Raw genomic sequence first — 15,411 nt, 5'->3', positions numbered from 1 at the left:
ATAGACCATAGAACTTCAGAAAAATCATGAAAAGAACAATGCCTACTCTTTCAATTAGGTTTATTTTTCTTCCATGGGTCTTCACCTGCAAAATTATATAGCAAAAAGATTCCCAATCTGCCATTGGGAAGCAGGGCCCAGGATATAAATTTAAAACAGCAGATTAAATGGCGATCAGAAGAGTGAAATATTCAACAGCATTTTCTGAATTAGATTTCAAACTGTGAAGAGAAAAAAAAGTTGTCTTCATGTAGCATTTATTTGTCTCTAATATATGAAAAGAGAGAGTTTCTATGCAGCTAGATTATTTTAAAAAAATAAGAGTTCAATATCTGCCTGGCTCCTAAAACCTGATTCTAACAGTAGATTCAAAGGAGCCAGCCAAAGAGATGGGAGGCAGAGAAGCAGCAAAAAAAGACAGTGGAATTAGTTCAGTAGAAACTGAGGACCAACAATTATAGAACAAGAAGAGTTGGGCAATCAGATAGCTCTTCCCAAGTCATGAACTCACATAGCTATGACTTCCTTCAAAAGGAAGGGAATCTCAGTGCCTGGGCTACCACAATGTATGGGGCTTGAGGGCAAACGCTTATTCCTCTTTCTTTTCCCCTCCAGAGTATAGCCCTACCCATTCATCCCCAAGGCTCCTAGGATCTCACAGCAGCATTGTATACTGAAAAATGAACTGGTTGGAGTCAGAAGTTCTGAGATCAAATCCTATCTTTAACATGAATTCCCAGTGTGACTTTGGACAAGTTACAACCTCACTGATTTTCATTTTCCCCATCTGTAACATTAGGGAGTTGGATTGAATAGCCTATAAGGTCCCTTCTAGCTCTAGAGTTATATCCCTTTATTAATCCCTGCCCTCCTCTGGCTGTTGATCCATCAGAGTGGTCTCCTTCACTACTGATATGCCCAAGATCAGCATTCAAGTTGGCAAGTATACCTCACAGCTTCCACCTCTAAAATAAATTCTTTGAAGGCAGATTATGCTCCCTTGACTTCCTTTAAATTTGTGCTATAGAAAAGTACTCAATCACTTTAGGCTATCTTGGACAAATCATTAACCTCCCTTGGATTCAGTTTCCTCATTGATAAAATTAGGGAACTGAATTAGATAATGTCTGTAATCCCTTCCAGCTCTGGATCTAAAATAATGAATGAATGGAGGAAAGCTGAAGAGGTTGAAAAGGATTGGAGAGCCCTCTCCTCTCTTTCCCTTATTAACTCTACCCTTGCTCTCACACAGCCATTAATTTCCAATAAAGAGGAACAACCAAGAGAAAGTTCCAAGCCAATAGGCTTTGGGATAAGGGTGATATCATATATTTATGGTCGTACATGTATATGTGTGTATATACATATATATGATAGAGAAATATATACATATATGTCTTTTAAATTGAAATGTACCAAATGTTCACAGTATCTTATAGATTATTGTTGTTCTTTTTATATATTTATGTTCAAAATAAAAAAATTTACAAAACAATTTCATTGAGAAAGAGAGAGAGAGTGAATAGGCTTTTTTTTTTAAACCCTTAACTTCTGTGTATTGACTTATAGGTGGAAGATTGGTAAGGGTAGGCAATGGGGGTCAAGTGACTTGCCCAGGGTCACACAGCTGGGAAGTGGCTGGATTTGAACCTAGGACCTCCTGTCTCTAGGCCTGTAGGCTTTTTAAGGAAAGAGGAACTTTTAAGATGAAGAGATAGAACTTTCTAAACATTAAGGTTGGATTGAATAAAGGCATGGAAAGAGGTGACAACAAGATGGGGAAAGAAAACATAAAGTATCCCATATTGACTGAAATATAGTTATGAAAGTAAATAATCATAGCTAGGATTTATATAGCACTTTAAAATTTGCACAACACTTTACAAATAGTATCTTATTTGTTCTTAACAACAACCCTGACATGCAGGTGCTATTATTATCATCTATATTTTACAAATGAGGAAACTGAGGCAGAGTGGCATAGCTAGTAGAAAGTGACTAAGGAAGGATTTGAGCTCAATTCTTCCAGTCAAGATATAGCACTCTATCTATTGTGCTATCTAAAAGTCTCATAATACGCATGATCATGAAAATTCCAGGATATTAGAAAAAGCACTGGTTCTGCTTCCACACATACAAACAATATCATCTGAAATATACTTTTGAATGTCTATGAGCCTTGGTTTATTCCTATGACAAATGGAGATAGACCTATTTATACCTTCTGCCTCAAAGGATAATGGGGTTTGATCAAATAAGAGAAAGTAAATAACAGTACTTTAATTATAAAGCACTGTATAAAAACTAGTAATTATTATTTCTTATTCTCCAGATGTTTTCAAAAGTCTAGTGAAAAAAAGGTTATAGGAAATCCTCTGGTTAGATTACGTCCTCCATTGTCCTGTTGCCATTATCTCTTCTTCATCTAGAATAGAGTGTTGTTTGCATACACAGAAGTGTTGTAAAATCCAGACTACAGAGAGGAATGAGATGGGAAAGGGAGAGGGAGAGGAGAGGGAGAGGGAGAGGGAGAGGGAGAGGGAGAGGGGGAGAGAGAGAGAGAGAGAGAGAGAGAGAGAGATTTCTGAATAAGGAGTAAGAAAGACATAAATCATGGTAATTAGAAAACCCTGCTTCAGAGAAAAGTTCACTAAGCTGGGTTCTTCCTAATCACATAGTTCAGCAAATCCAGTCATCTCTCAGAACACAAATGTCAAATGCCAATGACCAGAAGCATCATTTTCATTACCAATATCACACATATTCTTATTTCCTGCACTTTAAAGGAAATCCTCCCTTGGATTATCAGTATCACATGGAAAAGCATAAGGCTTATGGTGGTTGTTATTGTTGTTTCTATAGCCCATTAGGTTTTAAAAATCTCCTTCATACTAGCCCTGTGAGGTGGATAGTGTGAGAGTTATCATCCCAGTTTTACGGTTGAGGAAACTAAGACCAAGGTCACATAGCTTGTAACTTCCGGAGCTGGGACTTGAAGCAGGGCATCTTCTTTTTCCAAGTCTAACACTTTTTCTCCTATATTCCATTACTCAGAAATTTTCTTTCCTAAACAAAGATGGGTTCCCCTGCCACAGAACTCCCCAAGACTTCAGGATGACTTACAGCTGTTTCTTGTACTAGTTATGATCACAGTACTATTACCCAGAGAGCTATTGGCATTAAAGACGAATCACAATGTACAGTTCCTGTGTTTTCTTGGGGGAATATCAAAAGATAAATGTAAATGAAAATCAAGCTTCATTTGCTAAATGCCAGCATAAATTGTGTTTTTTAGAAAATAGACTCACTTCTGTGTATGCTGAGTAAAATACATAGCAAAACAAACACAGAACAAAAGCAAAAGATTTAGGGGTATTAGTCCCCTTTTTTTTACCTTTTCCTTCTCTCTTAGAATCAATACTGTATGGGGCAGTTGGGTAGCTCAGTGGATTGAAAGTCGGGCCTAGAGATGGGAGGTCCTAGGTTCAAATCTGACCTCAGACACTTCCTGGCTGTGTGACCCTGGGCAAGTCACTTGACCCCCATTGCCTAGTCCTTACCACTCTTCTGCCTTGGAGCCAATACTATGTATTGGCTCCAAGACAGAAGGTAAGGCTTTTAATTAAAAAAAAAAAAAAGAATCAATACTGTATATCGATTCCAGGGCAGAAAAGAGGTAAGGGCTAGGCAATGGGGGTCAAGTGACTTTCCCTAGGATCACACAGCTAGTGTCTGAGGCCAGATTTTAACCCAGGACTCCTCAATTCTAGGCCTGGTTCTCAATCCACTGAACTGCCCCCACAATAGTCACTTTCAATATGCATACTTATACCTATCCACTTGACTCTGATGTTGTTATGTCAGAGAGTTGATTAGGAAAGTTCTTTGAACAAAATGAGGAATTTACTAGGAGGCGAGCCATTCTTTCCCTTTTACAAAATATGGACATGGCCATTAGAATTTTGCTAAGAGGACAACAGACAATGACTGGTTAAGTTTTGGGGACTAAAGATGCCCTCAACATGATTTGGTTGACTAAAGACCTTTGGAAGGACAGAGTAATAAATGAAAAGCTAGATCCTATGTAGGTCTATAGAGGAGAAAAGATGGAATGGTCTCAGTTCCTCTTTTACCTTTTCTCTGCTCAGAGAAATAGAAGATCTAAGTTCTTGGCTTGTTTGTACATAGTCTCTCTCCCTTCATCCCCCTGGAATTGTTTGTGGTTGCCTTCAGGATGAACACAGTGGATTTACATGCACTTATACCCACAGCTTTTTTCCCAGCTTGGCCCAAGAGAATTCCTGAGTGGACTTTCCTAATCCAAGAGATGACAGAAGCCAGGACAGTGATGAATTACCTTGGAAAAGCATATTGGAGTGTCATGTGCTTAGCCAAGCAGGCCAAAAAATTTGCTCATGAACAATGATCCTAAACCCTTGCCTTCTAGACAGAGGAGGAGGGAAGTTTCCTAGATGGTATGATCCTAGAATCTAGCTTTCTACTTACTTTATCTTCAACATAACTCCAAGTCCAAGAGTTTAAGAGATATGAACTAACAAAAGGAAGCAGAGTTCCTGAGCAACCTGATTCTTAGAGAAAGAAGAGCCATTGCCCACTGACCTCCAAAAGCTAGATGATCTATAAATTACAAAAGGCCTTATGAGTGAGAAATAAAAGACTTGTATTTTGTTCCCCACTACTACCATAAGTTGTTTGTACAGTACAGGTCTAATGCAAAGGGATTATCGGTCTGGCAGCCCCAAAGAAAATCTTATGAGGAACTTTGTGGGAATATGTTTGGGAGTTAGGGGCTCACTGGAATTTTAAGGTGTTGCCCTGCTAGCAACTACAAGGTCAATTCCCTTCTAAGAAGGTGCTTATAAGCTATTGTCCATGTTTTCTGTATTTTCTATGTCTAATTATGGGTCCCTGTGGGCCCTTTATGATTTCTACATTTTGACTGAGGTAAAATTAAGCCTATTGTCTCCCCCAAATAGATTTGTTAACCTACAGTGTTTGTATGAGAGCTAGAGACCCAATTGCCCACATGTATAAATATATAGACATAAATTACACATGTTATATTTGAATGTTTTCCAGAGTAAAAGCTAGTTAGGGAGAATAATGAAAGAAAGACAATATATGACCTTTTTTGAGAAGCTCACAAAATCAGATCTAGTACATATAAGTCTAGAAATTTGGGGCTTTACACAATCTGTGCTTGTCAAAATAATCCCTGCCTCCTTTACTCTTTCTTGTGTGCTATTGAATGACACTGGAGGAAATCACCCAACTATGCTGATTGGGTCCATTACACATTTGTGTTGTTTAATCTCAATGGGGATCGATTGCCAAAAGGCAAATCCTATTACTCTTAATTGATTTTCTCTCACAGTCCACATAGCAGATATTCCAGACCTTCTCTTCCATCCTCAGGTCACCTACACCATCCACTCCCCACTTCCTCTCTTCATACTTTACCAGAAAAAAAAGGCCACTCACCTTGAAAGCTCTTTTTTCTTCTACTCTACATCTTAAATGGAAGCAGGAAGCGGCAGAGCCATGATTTAATCCAAGGTCCCCAGATCCCAAATTCAGCACACTTTCCTTTGTTCTATGCAAATTGGTGAAGATGAGGAACTTTAAAGTAACTTGTCCAAAGGGACCCCACAAGTAAATGAGATAGTGAGGATTCAAATTTGGATTCTCAGATTCTAAATCCGGTGTTCTTTCCATCATCCCACACTCAACCATTTTAATCAGTCCACTATCCTAATCTCAAGAGCAGCTGTTCCAAACCTCCTTCTCTCTCACCTGTCTCCCTACCCTCTTAGGTAAAGACCTCATCTCTGTCAGTTCTCCCTTCTCTCCTTCTCATCTCACGTAACTCAGACCTTTTCCCCCACTATGTCTTTCACTCTAATTTCAGATGAAGAGATGCCCTTCTTCTTTCAAAAGTCAATTCTTTTTCACCCTTGATCCTATCCCTTCTCATTTTCTTAAGCAGATCTTCTGCACTATCATTGCCATTCTCTTACTTATCATCAATCTCTCACTATCCATTGGGCCTTCTCTTCTGCCTACAAAGATAATCATTTCTCCCCACCACTTAAAAACAAACAAGCACGACAAAAACAACTCTTATTTCTATTACCATGCCTACTAGCCATCCATGAAAGGTGTCTATTTTCTCTCCTCTCACTCTCCTCTAAAACCCTCTGAAATCGGGCTTCCAATGTCATTATTCAATTGAAACTGCTTCATCCAAAGTTATCAGTGATTTGCTAATTGCTAAATCTAATGAGGTTTTTTTTTTCCCCTCAGTCTTCATCCTTCTTATTCTCTAAAGCAATTTGCATTTTTTTATCACAATGTCCTTCTACCTATTGTCTCCTCTCTGGACTTTTGCAGCACTATTTACTCCTGAAATTCCCACCTTTGAAGTCTTTTCAGTCCCTTTGATTCCTCCTCTGTATGAATGGCTCTTTCCAGAACCTCCATTTAAGTATGATGTCTATGTCAGTCATTTCTTAATTCCTCTGCAGGCTCTCCTCCACACTTTCTCTATCATGATCCCATGTCAAATTACCCACACATAGGCTTTCAGCTTCTTCTTCCTCATATGTTTTGTCTTCCCCTATAAGAATATGAGCTCTTTAAGGGCAGGGACAATCTCTCCTTGTGCTTGTATTTGAATTCCCAGTGCCTAGCATAATGCCAGGTACAATGTAAACACTTAATAAATGCTTATTGATTGATTGATTGATAATTCTTCTAGTTCATAGCTGGATGCCATTAAAGTCTAAAGTCAAATCGAGAATGATGTGTAAATTCTCCTCACTTTTGAGTGCTATAAATATAGCTAATTTTGAAGGTTTGTTTTTTTTTTCATGTAAGCTGAAAAAAAAGAAAAACCCCTGATGTGTACAATTGTTAGAGGGAGGAGGGTGGGAAATTGTTTGATTTGGTTGTTGGAGGGTTTATTTGTTTGCTAATATTCAGGACCACAATGCTCTAGAGAGGTTATTTGTTTATGAATCATTTTAACTACCATTAAAAGACCACCTCACATTACATGATCCCTGTCTCCTCTTTCACTATTATGGAATCTCTGAAAGAGTAACAACTTTCCCCAAAGAGATTCTCTTCATTTCAGCAGTCCTCTACTTCCTTATGGAAAAGATTTAAGTCTCAAATAGTGTGTCCATTTGTTGCTCCTTTCACATTTTAAAGGATGAAAATTTAACTGATGTAAATTATGAACTTCTTAGCTGCCCTCTTATTTGGCAGAGAGAATGTTCTATGAGATGTTCCAATAGTTGAAGTCACCTTTCACTACGATTTCATGCATCCAGACTGGTTTCATGAGCTGCTTCACAAACTCCTCATCTAATGACTTCTTCTGTATAGTTGGTCTGTGAGAGAAATCATTTCTCTTTTTCTCTGTATTGATCTTGACCCAACGGTGTCTACCATCTTACTCCCTTTGGTTCTTGAATTTTCTCACATAAGTCTATCTTCTTAATTTATAATTCTACTTGACCACTCCTTCTAAAGCCCCATTTTGTATGTAAACTTTATGATCATAACCATATTAAAAATTTTCTTATATTGAAATCCCAGGACATGTAAGTAAGCCTAAGAGCTTGTTGGTTTCCAATGTGATTAAACACTGTAATCAGCCCTCCAGGGAAATAATAGAACTTTTGCTAATGGAGATATTTTCAAGCAGGATGAACAATTCCCTTTAATATATAGTTAAGCACATAGGCTCCCATTTCTTTATCTAGACCAGTGATTCCCAAAGTGGGTGCTACTGCCCCCTGGTGGGTGCTGCAGTGATCCAGGGAAGTGGTGATGGCCACAAGTGCATTTATCTTTCCTATTAATTGCTATTAAAATTTTTAAAAAATTAATTTCCAGGGGGCTAAGTAATATTTTTTCTGGAAAGGGAGCTATAGGCCAAAAAAGTTTGGGAACCACTGATCTAGACATATATAACATCTTTGTTCCCTCTCCCCCTTTGCCTCTGAAATATCTCTACTATGTCCACTCTACAAACTCATTCTCATTAAAGAGCTGAGATAAACATAAGAAATATGGTGTTTGAATTTTTTTCTTAGTACTCTCTTTCACAAGCCCCCACTGGTATGCTCTGTACTGATTGTCAGATATAATTAAGTAGTATTTAGAAAGGAATATGTATTAAGGTAGTATAATAAAAATGGTACAAAACATTTCCCCCATAAAACATGGGACACATATTCCTACAAATACACACAGAGTGGGCAGCTGGGTGGCTCAGTGGACTGAGAGCCAGGCCTAGAGACAGGAGGTCCTGATTTCAAATCTTGCCTCAGACACTTCCTAACTGTGTGATCCTAGGCAAGTCACTTAAGCTCCATTGCCCAGGCCCTACTGCTCTTCTGCCTTAGGACCAATACACAGTATTGATTCTAAGGACAGAAGGTAAGGGTTTAAAAAAATACACAGAGTTCAGGGATTTAAACTTAAGAGTTTGTTGATAAAGAAAAATTATAGAGCATATGTGTGGCCAAGGAGAAAACTCATAACTCCTGATTACTAGAAATTCATTCTTGAGTCTACAGATGATATTCTCTCCTGGTTTTAGAGACCATGCACCTTGAAGTTGTTCCCTCCCTCAGATAGCTATTTTTCTATATCTGTCTGTATCTGTGTTTGTCCTTGGTGTGTCTCCCTCCGCTCTGGGTTTTATACATTATTTTCTATTGGTCCCTTCTCTCCAATTACATGTTTGGAAGAAATGAAATAAAATAGAGAGAGATACCTCTCATGATTTTCAAACTGGAATCCTTAACTACAGTATCAAAATATTCCATCACTAGACTGTACCCGTCTGGACTAAACTCACCTGACTAACTTTTTATAGCATAGTCTTATTGTGTGTGATTAATCAAAAGTCAATGGAAACACTTTGTTTATCAATCAAAAAGATTTGTGTTAAAAATCACTCTCCTAAAGAATTTATGTGGAAACCCAGTGAACAATTCACACTATGACAAAATAATGTAAAGGGGAAAAAATGAAAGAACTTGGGACTCTAATGCCATGATTGATTAAGACTTCCAAAGTGAATCCAATCAAAGAGATCACCATCTTGTTTACATTTGTAAAACCTCATAAAAGCCATTGATTGATTGATTGATTGATTGACTGGGGAAGAATAAACCCTACTCTTTTACCTATTATTTATCTAGCTAGCTACTAGAGCCAAATCCAACTGTCATCTTCTCTAGGAAGTTTTCCTTGGTCCTCTTGGCTAATAATTATTTTCTCCATCCCCTACATTCAAATATTCTTGATGTATTTAGGTAGTATATCAATCTGTGTACAGTCATAAACTGCTATTAGACAAACTCCACAAAGGTACAGCCTATCACATAGTTCATTATGCAATAAATCCTTTAAAATAATTGTTGAACATTAGTGTTTTTTTCAACTACTCCTGACTAGCTGGTGGTGTGTGATGTTTTTGGTTTGGGATTTCTCAAATCATCTTTTATTAGAATTTTAGAGAGGGAAATGACATTAGGAATTATTTACTCTTTCTCCCTCATGTTACAGATGACAAAATTGAAGTCATGAGAGAGGAGTGTTCCCAAAATAACTGTTATTAACAAAGATGGTATCAGAAATTGTGTTCTACTGTTCAAAATTGTTATGGAATAAAGCTTGCTTCCTCATTGCTCTATGTTTTTACTTCTATGTTTCTAGCCCTAACCTGACTGTATTCTAAATTGGTCCCTTTGATTCATTGATCTGCAGAATGCGGCATACTCCTACTGTAAAAACTGATCCTGGGACTGGAAGAGACCTTGGTTCTGAATCTGCCTCTGACTAATAAACTGCATGATCATTCCATCTCAAAGTCTGTCCTCCTCTCTGTAAAATGAGAAAAAGAATAATATTTGCCCTTTAGGAAAGTAACTCATTATTAAATGAGATCGATATTTGGCACAGTGGGTAAAGGGTTGAACCAGGAATCAAGAAGATTATAGTTTGAATATATCCTTAGATAATTATTAGCAATATGACCCTGGGCAAGTCACTTAACCTCTGTCTGCCTCAGTTTCTTTAGCTATAAAAAGGGATAATAATAATACTACTTATTTCCCCAAAGTTATTGAGTATAAAATAATATTTGTAAAGTACTTTTCAAACCTTCAAGTACTATGTTAATGATAGTTATCATCACTGTTATTATTTAAAGGGATTTTAAATAATAAAGTACTCTGAAATTGTTTGCCACTTCAGGAAAGGGAACAAGGTGCAGAACTGCAATTCCCTTAATATAAGCAACTTCCAGAGTAGGAACTCCTTCCACCATGGAGATAAGTACAACTTCTCTAACTTTTAGTCTTAGAGAATCGTATAGGATACTGAGGGGCTAAGTAATTCCTGAACAATATATTACCCAGCTAGCATGTATCTGAAGCAGGTCTTAAATCTAGATCTTCCTGACCCTAAGCCAGGCTATCTATCTATTCTACCATGTTGCTTTTCATTCTGTTTTTCTTTTCTGAAAGTTTCTTGACCCTCTTCCTCACTTTAATTTTAATTAACCCCCTGTGTGTCAGATTCTACAAAGAACACAAAGGAGTTTAAAGGACATCTCTTGCTCTCAGAAGCTTTTAATCAAAAACAAAAGAGACCTTAAAAGTGGGCCAGTCCAACCTCCTCAATTTTCAGCTAAGGGAACCAAGACCGAGACATGTGACTAAGGAATTAAAATATAAGAATATGATATTCAAAAATTGCCCCAAGACTTGGCAATATAGAGGAATGTCCTGTATGGTAAGGTCAGAAAAGGTCCCCAAATCCTACCCTCTACATAGAGGTCCTACCCGAATAGCACCAAGAACACTACAGCATGAAATAGAGGCTGGGCAAGAATTAACAGTCATTCCCCTAAAGAATGTATGTGGAAACCCAGAGAACTATTCACACAATGACACAATAATGTAAAGGAACAAATAATTAAAGGCTTCAGGATTCTGCCTAATGCAATGAATGATCATAACTTCCAAAGACTGAAACAAGCCATTTTTGTCTCAGAATAGAGGTGGTGAACCATAGGTGTGGAATGAGGTATACCTTGTCAAATGTGGCAAATGTGTTTTTACTTAATTGTGAAAAAATAGGGGTTGGGGAGGTATACTCATGAAGAAGAGGAGAAAATGAAGGTAACTATCTGCTGGAAAAGTAATGTAAGAAATCAATATAACATATGCTTCTAAAAACCTTTTTAAAATGTTAAGAAGCTTCTGTGAGACTGCTTCACAAAAATACTGATTTGTTATGGAGTAGAAGTGCCACATTCAGTTCCAAAAAGCCTCTCTCTTCTCAAATGCCAAAGCTCCGTTACATAACGTTGCCCTTATCACTACCAGCACACTATGGGCTCCAGCATCAGGGAGCAAGAGAACGATGGTTCTAATTAAATCAACCCAACAAGTCTGAATTACTGATGTGACATGTGCATGTGGCTTTTGATTAAGGTTCTGTCTTCCACTTATTTGCTTGATAATGGAAGAAGATGGAAAGTGATGTTTGGGTCTGTTCAGAAATGAGGACACTGGACCATTTACTTTTACTTAGAATGCTTGGAGTTCCCTAAAACCAGTTTCTCTTTCTTTTCCAGGTCAGACCAGGTCTCCCTCCAGGCTCCCAGAGGCAGCAAGAGACCAAGTGACGAGCTCAACAGAGGCTCAGAGTGTGCATTATCAAGTGTTCGTATGAGATCAATTATAACCTTTCGGATGAACAACAAAATTACCCTTCCTAATGAAATGAACACAAAAGTGGTTGTTTACATTTGATTATTGAAATCCTCTTCTGATGTCTCATCATGCAGTGGAGGTGACCCTGAGCTTTCAAAGGCCATGCCAGTGAATGGCAAGCCCTGGCAGATCCTGCCAAGCTGGAAAGGCTTTCCGGACAGGCCAGTGATGGATTGTACGTCTGTCATTCCAGGACCTGCCTAACTAAGTGAAGAGAGGACTCTCCTTGGCTGGCCACAGAGTAATGGATTTTTTCATCCATAGCAACTCTCAAAGCTCATCTACTAAGTCCCAGAGAAGTTGTGACCTGTGCCAGCAGAAGGAGTGGTAATCTGGACAAAATCATAGATCACTGATGTCTTGGAGAAGTATGAAACCCCCAAAGGTGACCTCTGCATCAAGACAAATTAAAAGAAATAATGTCATTTGAGAAGCTTATTGCCTTTTACCCTACAGGGATCGAACTCATTGGTGGCAAAGGCAGAACCACTGCATTTTAATTCCTCCAACTCAGTACCCATTGTACAATATGATAAAATGGAACTGGCACTTATGATGTATGAAGGAAGGCTGAAGTCAGAAGGAGTAACTGGATGTGAAAAAACAACAACCATAAAACACGGAATAACCACTGCTGGAGGTGCCATTTAAAAAGCCATTTAGGAACTGATTTTTAAGGTGTCTCAAAGAAAGAAAAATGCCATGCCAGAAAGGCAAGCAGGAAATCTTTTTCTCTTCATTCTGTGGAAAAGGCACCATAATGACATCAACAACTACCATATCATAACATGTTTCTATTATCACAGCTCTATGACCTCTTAGAAAAATTATTATAATTAGCATTTATAAAGCTCTAACATTTGCAAGGCACTTTTAAAATATTCTCATTTTATCCCCACAACAACTCTGGGAGGCATATGCTATTATTAGCCCATTTTGCAGATGAGGGAACTGAGGCAACAAATACGGTGACTTACCAATAAGTATGTGAATCTGAATTTGAACTAAGGTCTTCCTGTCTCCAGGCCCAACACTAAACTACTCGCTGATTCTTATAATCCTCAGTCCTCCTGTTGGTACTCATCTAGAGTACTGCCATTCTATAGGGTACTTTTCTGATCTCCATCCCTCCTCCACTCAGCTACTGCTGCCTTCCTTTTACCAAATAACTTTGTATTTATTTTACATGTAGACACATTGTCTTCCCTAATACAATGTAAATTCCTTGTGGGCAGAGATTTATTCCACTCTGGTCTTTGTGTAACTAGTACTTTACATAGTCCCTGGCTCATATTAGGCACTTAATAAATGATTGGTGAATATTACCAGTAGTGGCCTACATTTGTGTAAAAAATTTCCTCAAGGAAATGACCAGAAAAAGAGGCATTTAAGTCAGGGGATAAGAAGGATGAAAGATGAGTAGCCTGAGTGACACAGACTTATATAGCACATCTGATATAGTAAAAGAACCCAAAGACCTTCAAAATACTGGGGAGATTTATATAAAAGATTTATTAGGGATATGGACCAGAATGTGACCTGATAAGAAAACATAAAATAAAATCATGAGTAAATGGAGTGCTCTCAATATGATAACATCCATCAGAATGCTAAGGAAGGATTACTACACTGTCCTCAACTGTTTTTGCAAGAGCCAGAATTCATCAACCAATAATACCTCATTCTTCACATCTGTGTTTGTTGCTTTCCAGTATCTCACCAGGTGACAAAGGAAGTAGCACTCTTTTTATCTTCAAGGGTTTTGTTTACCTTTGCAAGTAGTCTATGCACTGGCAGTTTGGGGTATGTTAGTTCTCCAGAACATTGTGGGAATAAGATGAACACCAGCATGAACAACCACTCCTGAAAGGCATCCCTTACAATTCATTGGGGGAAGTTAGAAAGAGGCAGCATGGTAGAATGCATTGGTTTCCAAAGTTGGGGCCTCATAACCTCAAGGAATATGTGATCAACTAATAGATGATGAAACAGATGTGGGAAATAAGTCCCTTACTGTAGGCAATAGCCTATGCCTTACTTTTTATTCACCACAACCATATCGCCACTTTTACCTATTGTAGGTGATACTCCTCCATGCTGGACAAACTCCCAACCTCTCCTCTTTTCCATCAGAGTGTCACTCCTCACATAACCAGGGACTCATCACCACACCATCAGAGCCTCTGTTTAGCAAGAACATGGTAGCTCTGCTCTGCGGCAGCAGAAGATAAGTAACCCCATAATCCCTTCCCCTTTCATTTTTCCATGATAATGTCACAAAATGTTTGGGTATATACTTAGTGATCTGTTTAGCAGATGTCATTTTTTTCTCTCCCTCCTCAAACCAAGCCTGTTACCAAATTTCCCTATATCTATTGAGGGTACCACCATCGTTCCAGTCATCTAGATTCACAGTTTCAGCATTATCCTCACATGTTACTTTCTTCTCATTTATCTAATCAGTATTCTCCACAAAATATAAAATATTTATCCTTTTCTCTCACTCAGAAAAGCCACCCTATGTCAGGCCCTCATCACTTCCTACTTGGACTATTCCCATAATTTTTCCCCTACTTCAAATCTTTCTCACATCTTATCTATTTGCCAGTCAGCTACCAAAAGGATTTTATAAAATAGAGCACAGATCAAATTATATTACTCTCCAGATCATTAAATTCCAGTGGCTCCCTATTGATTCTAAGATCAAATGTTATTTCATTTTTACTTTGTCTTTTTATTTCTATTTTCATACATTTTGTAATATACATAATTACCACTGATGTTTATAAACACATATAGTGTATAAATAAATATACTTATATAGTAAATATGTGTTTACATATAAATATATAATATAATTACATAGGTAAAAGTAAAAAAAATTGGTAAAAGAAAGTATACATTGATGTCATATATGTTATATATATATATATATTGGTAGGGATTATTTACTGATTAGATACATGATCAAAAAAGTTAAGAGACTCCTGGCTTAAAGGATAAAAAGCAAGCCTCAAAGCCAGAAAGATGTGGATTCAAGCACTGCCTCTGACATATCTAACCTCTCAGGATTCTAAGACTCTAATCTGTTGAGTTTATACCTCAGCATAGTAAAATAGAATACAGTTTCTTAGTAGAAAGAGTTAGTTTGTTAGTAGACATATATGTCCAAGGGAACTAACACACCTGGCACTGTAGGATCCCAGCATCCTTTGTCTTCTCATGATACCTTCATGCTGCTTCCCCCTGGGTACAATGACTCAACTGTGTCATAGCTGGCAAGCACAGTGTTCATAGGATGCAGAGCAGTGTGGCCAGTCCTTAGCCAGCTAATGGAAAACTGGATCTCTAATTCAACAAAAGAGAACTTCACATTTCATAAATTTCTAAAAGAGTGAACATCCTCCTTTAGTGTAAACACTGTACCATCTTGTTTTTCTGTTACCTGCTCCATCTGTGTTTTCATCAACAGACTATGGAGGAGTGAGTAGATTGTGAAAAAGAAATTAATCAGAAGTGTTGTCACACACACACACACACACACACATGCATACACACTCACAAAATTGGCTTTAGTCCTAGAGCAAAG

The sequence above is a fragment of the Gracilinanus agilis genome, chromosome 2 (assembly GCF_016433145.1).
Source record: "Gracilinanus agilis isolate LMUSP501 chromosome 2, AgileGrace, whole genome shotgun sequence".
In the NCBI taxonomy this organism is placed as follows: domain Eukaryota; kingdom Metazoa; phylum Chordata; class Mammalia; order Didelphimorphia; family Didelphidae; genus Gracilinanus; species Gracilinanus agilis.
This window is presented reverse-complemented; position numbering follows the sequence as displayed.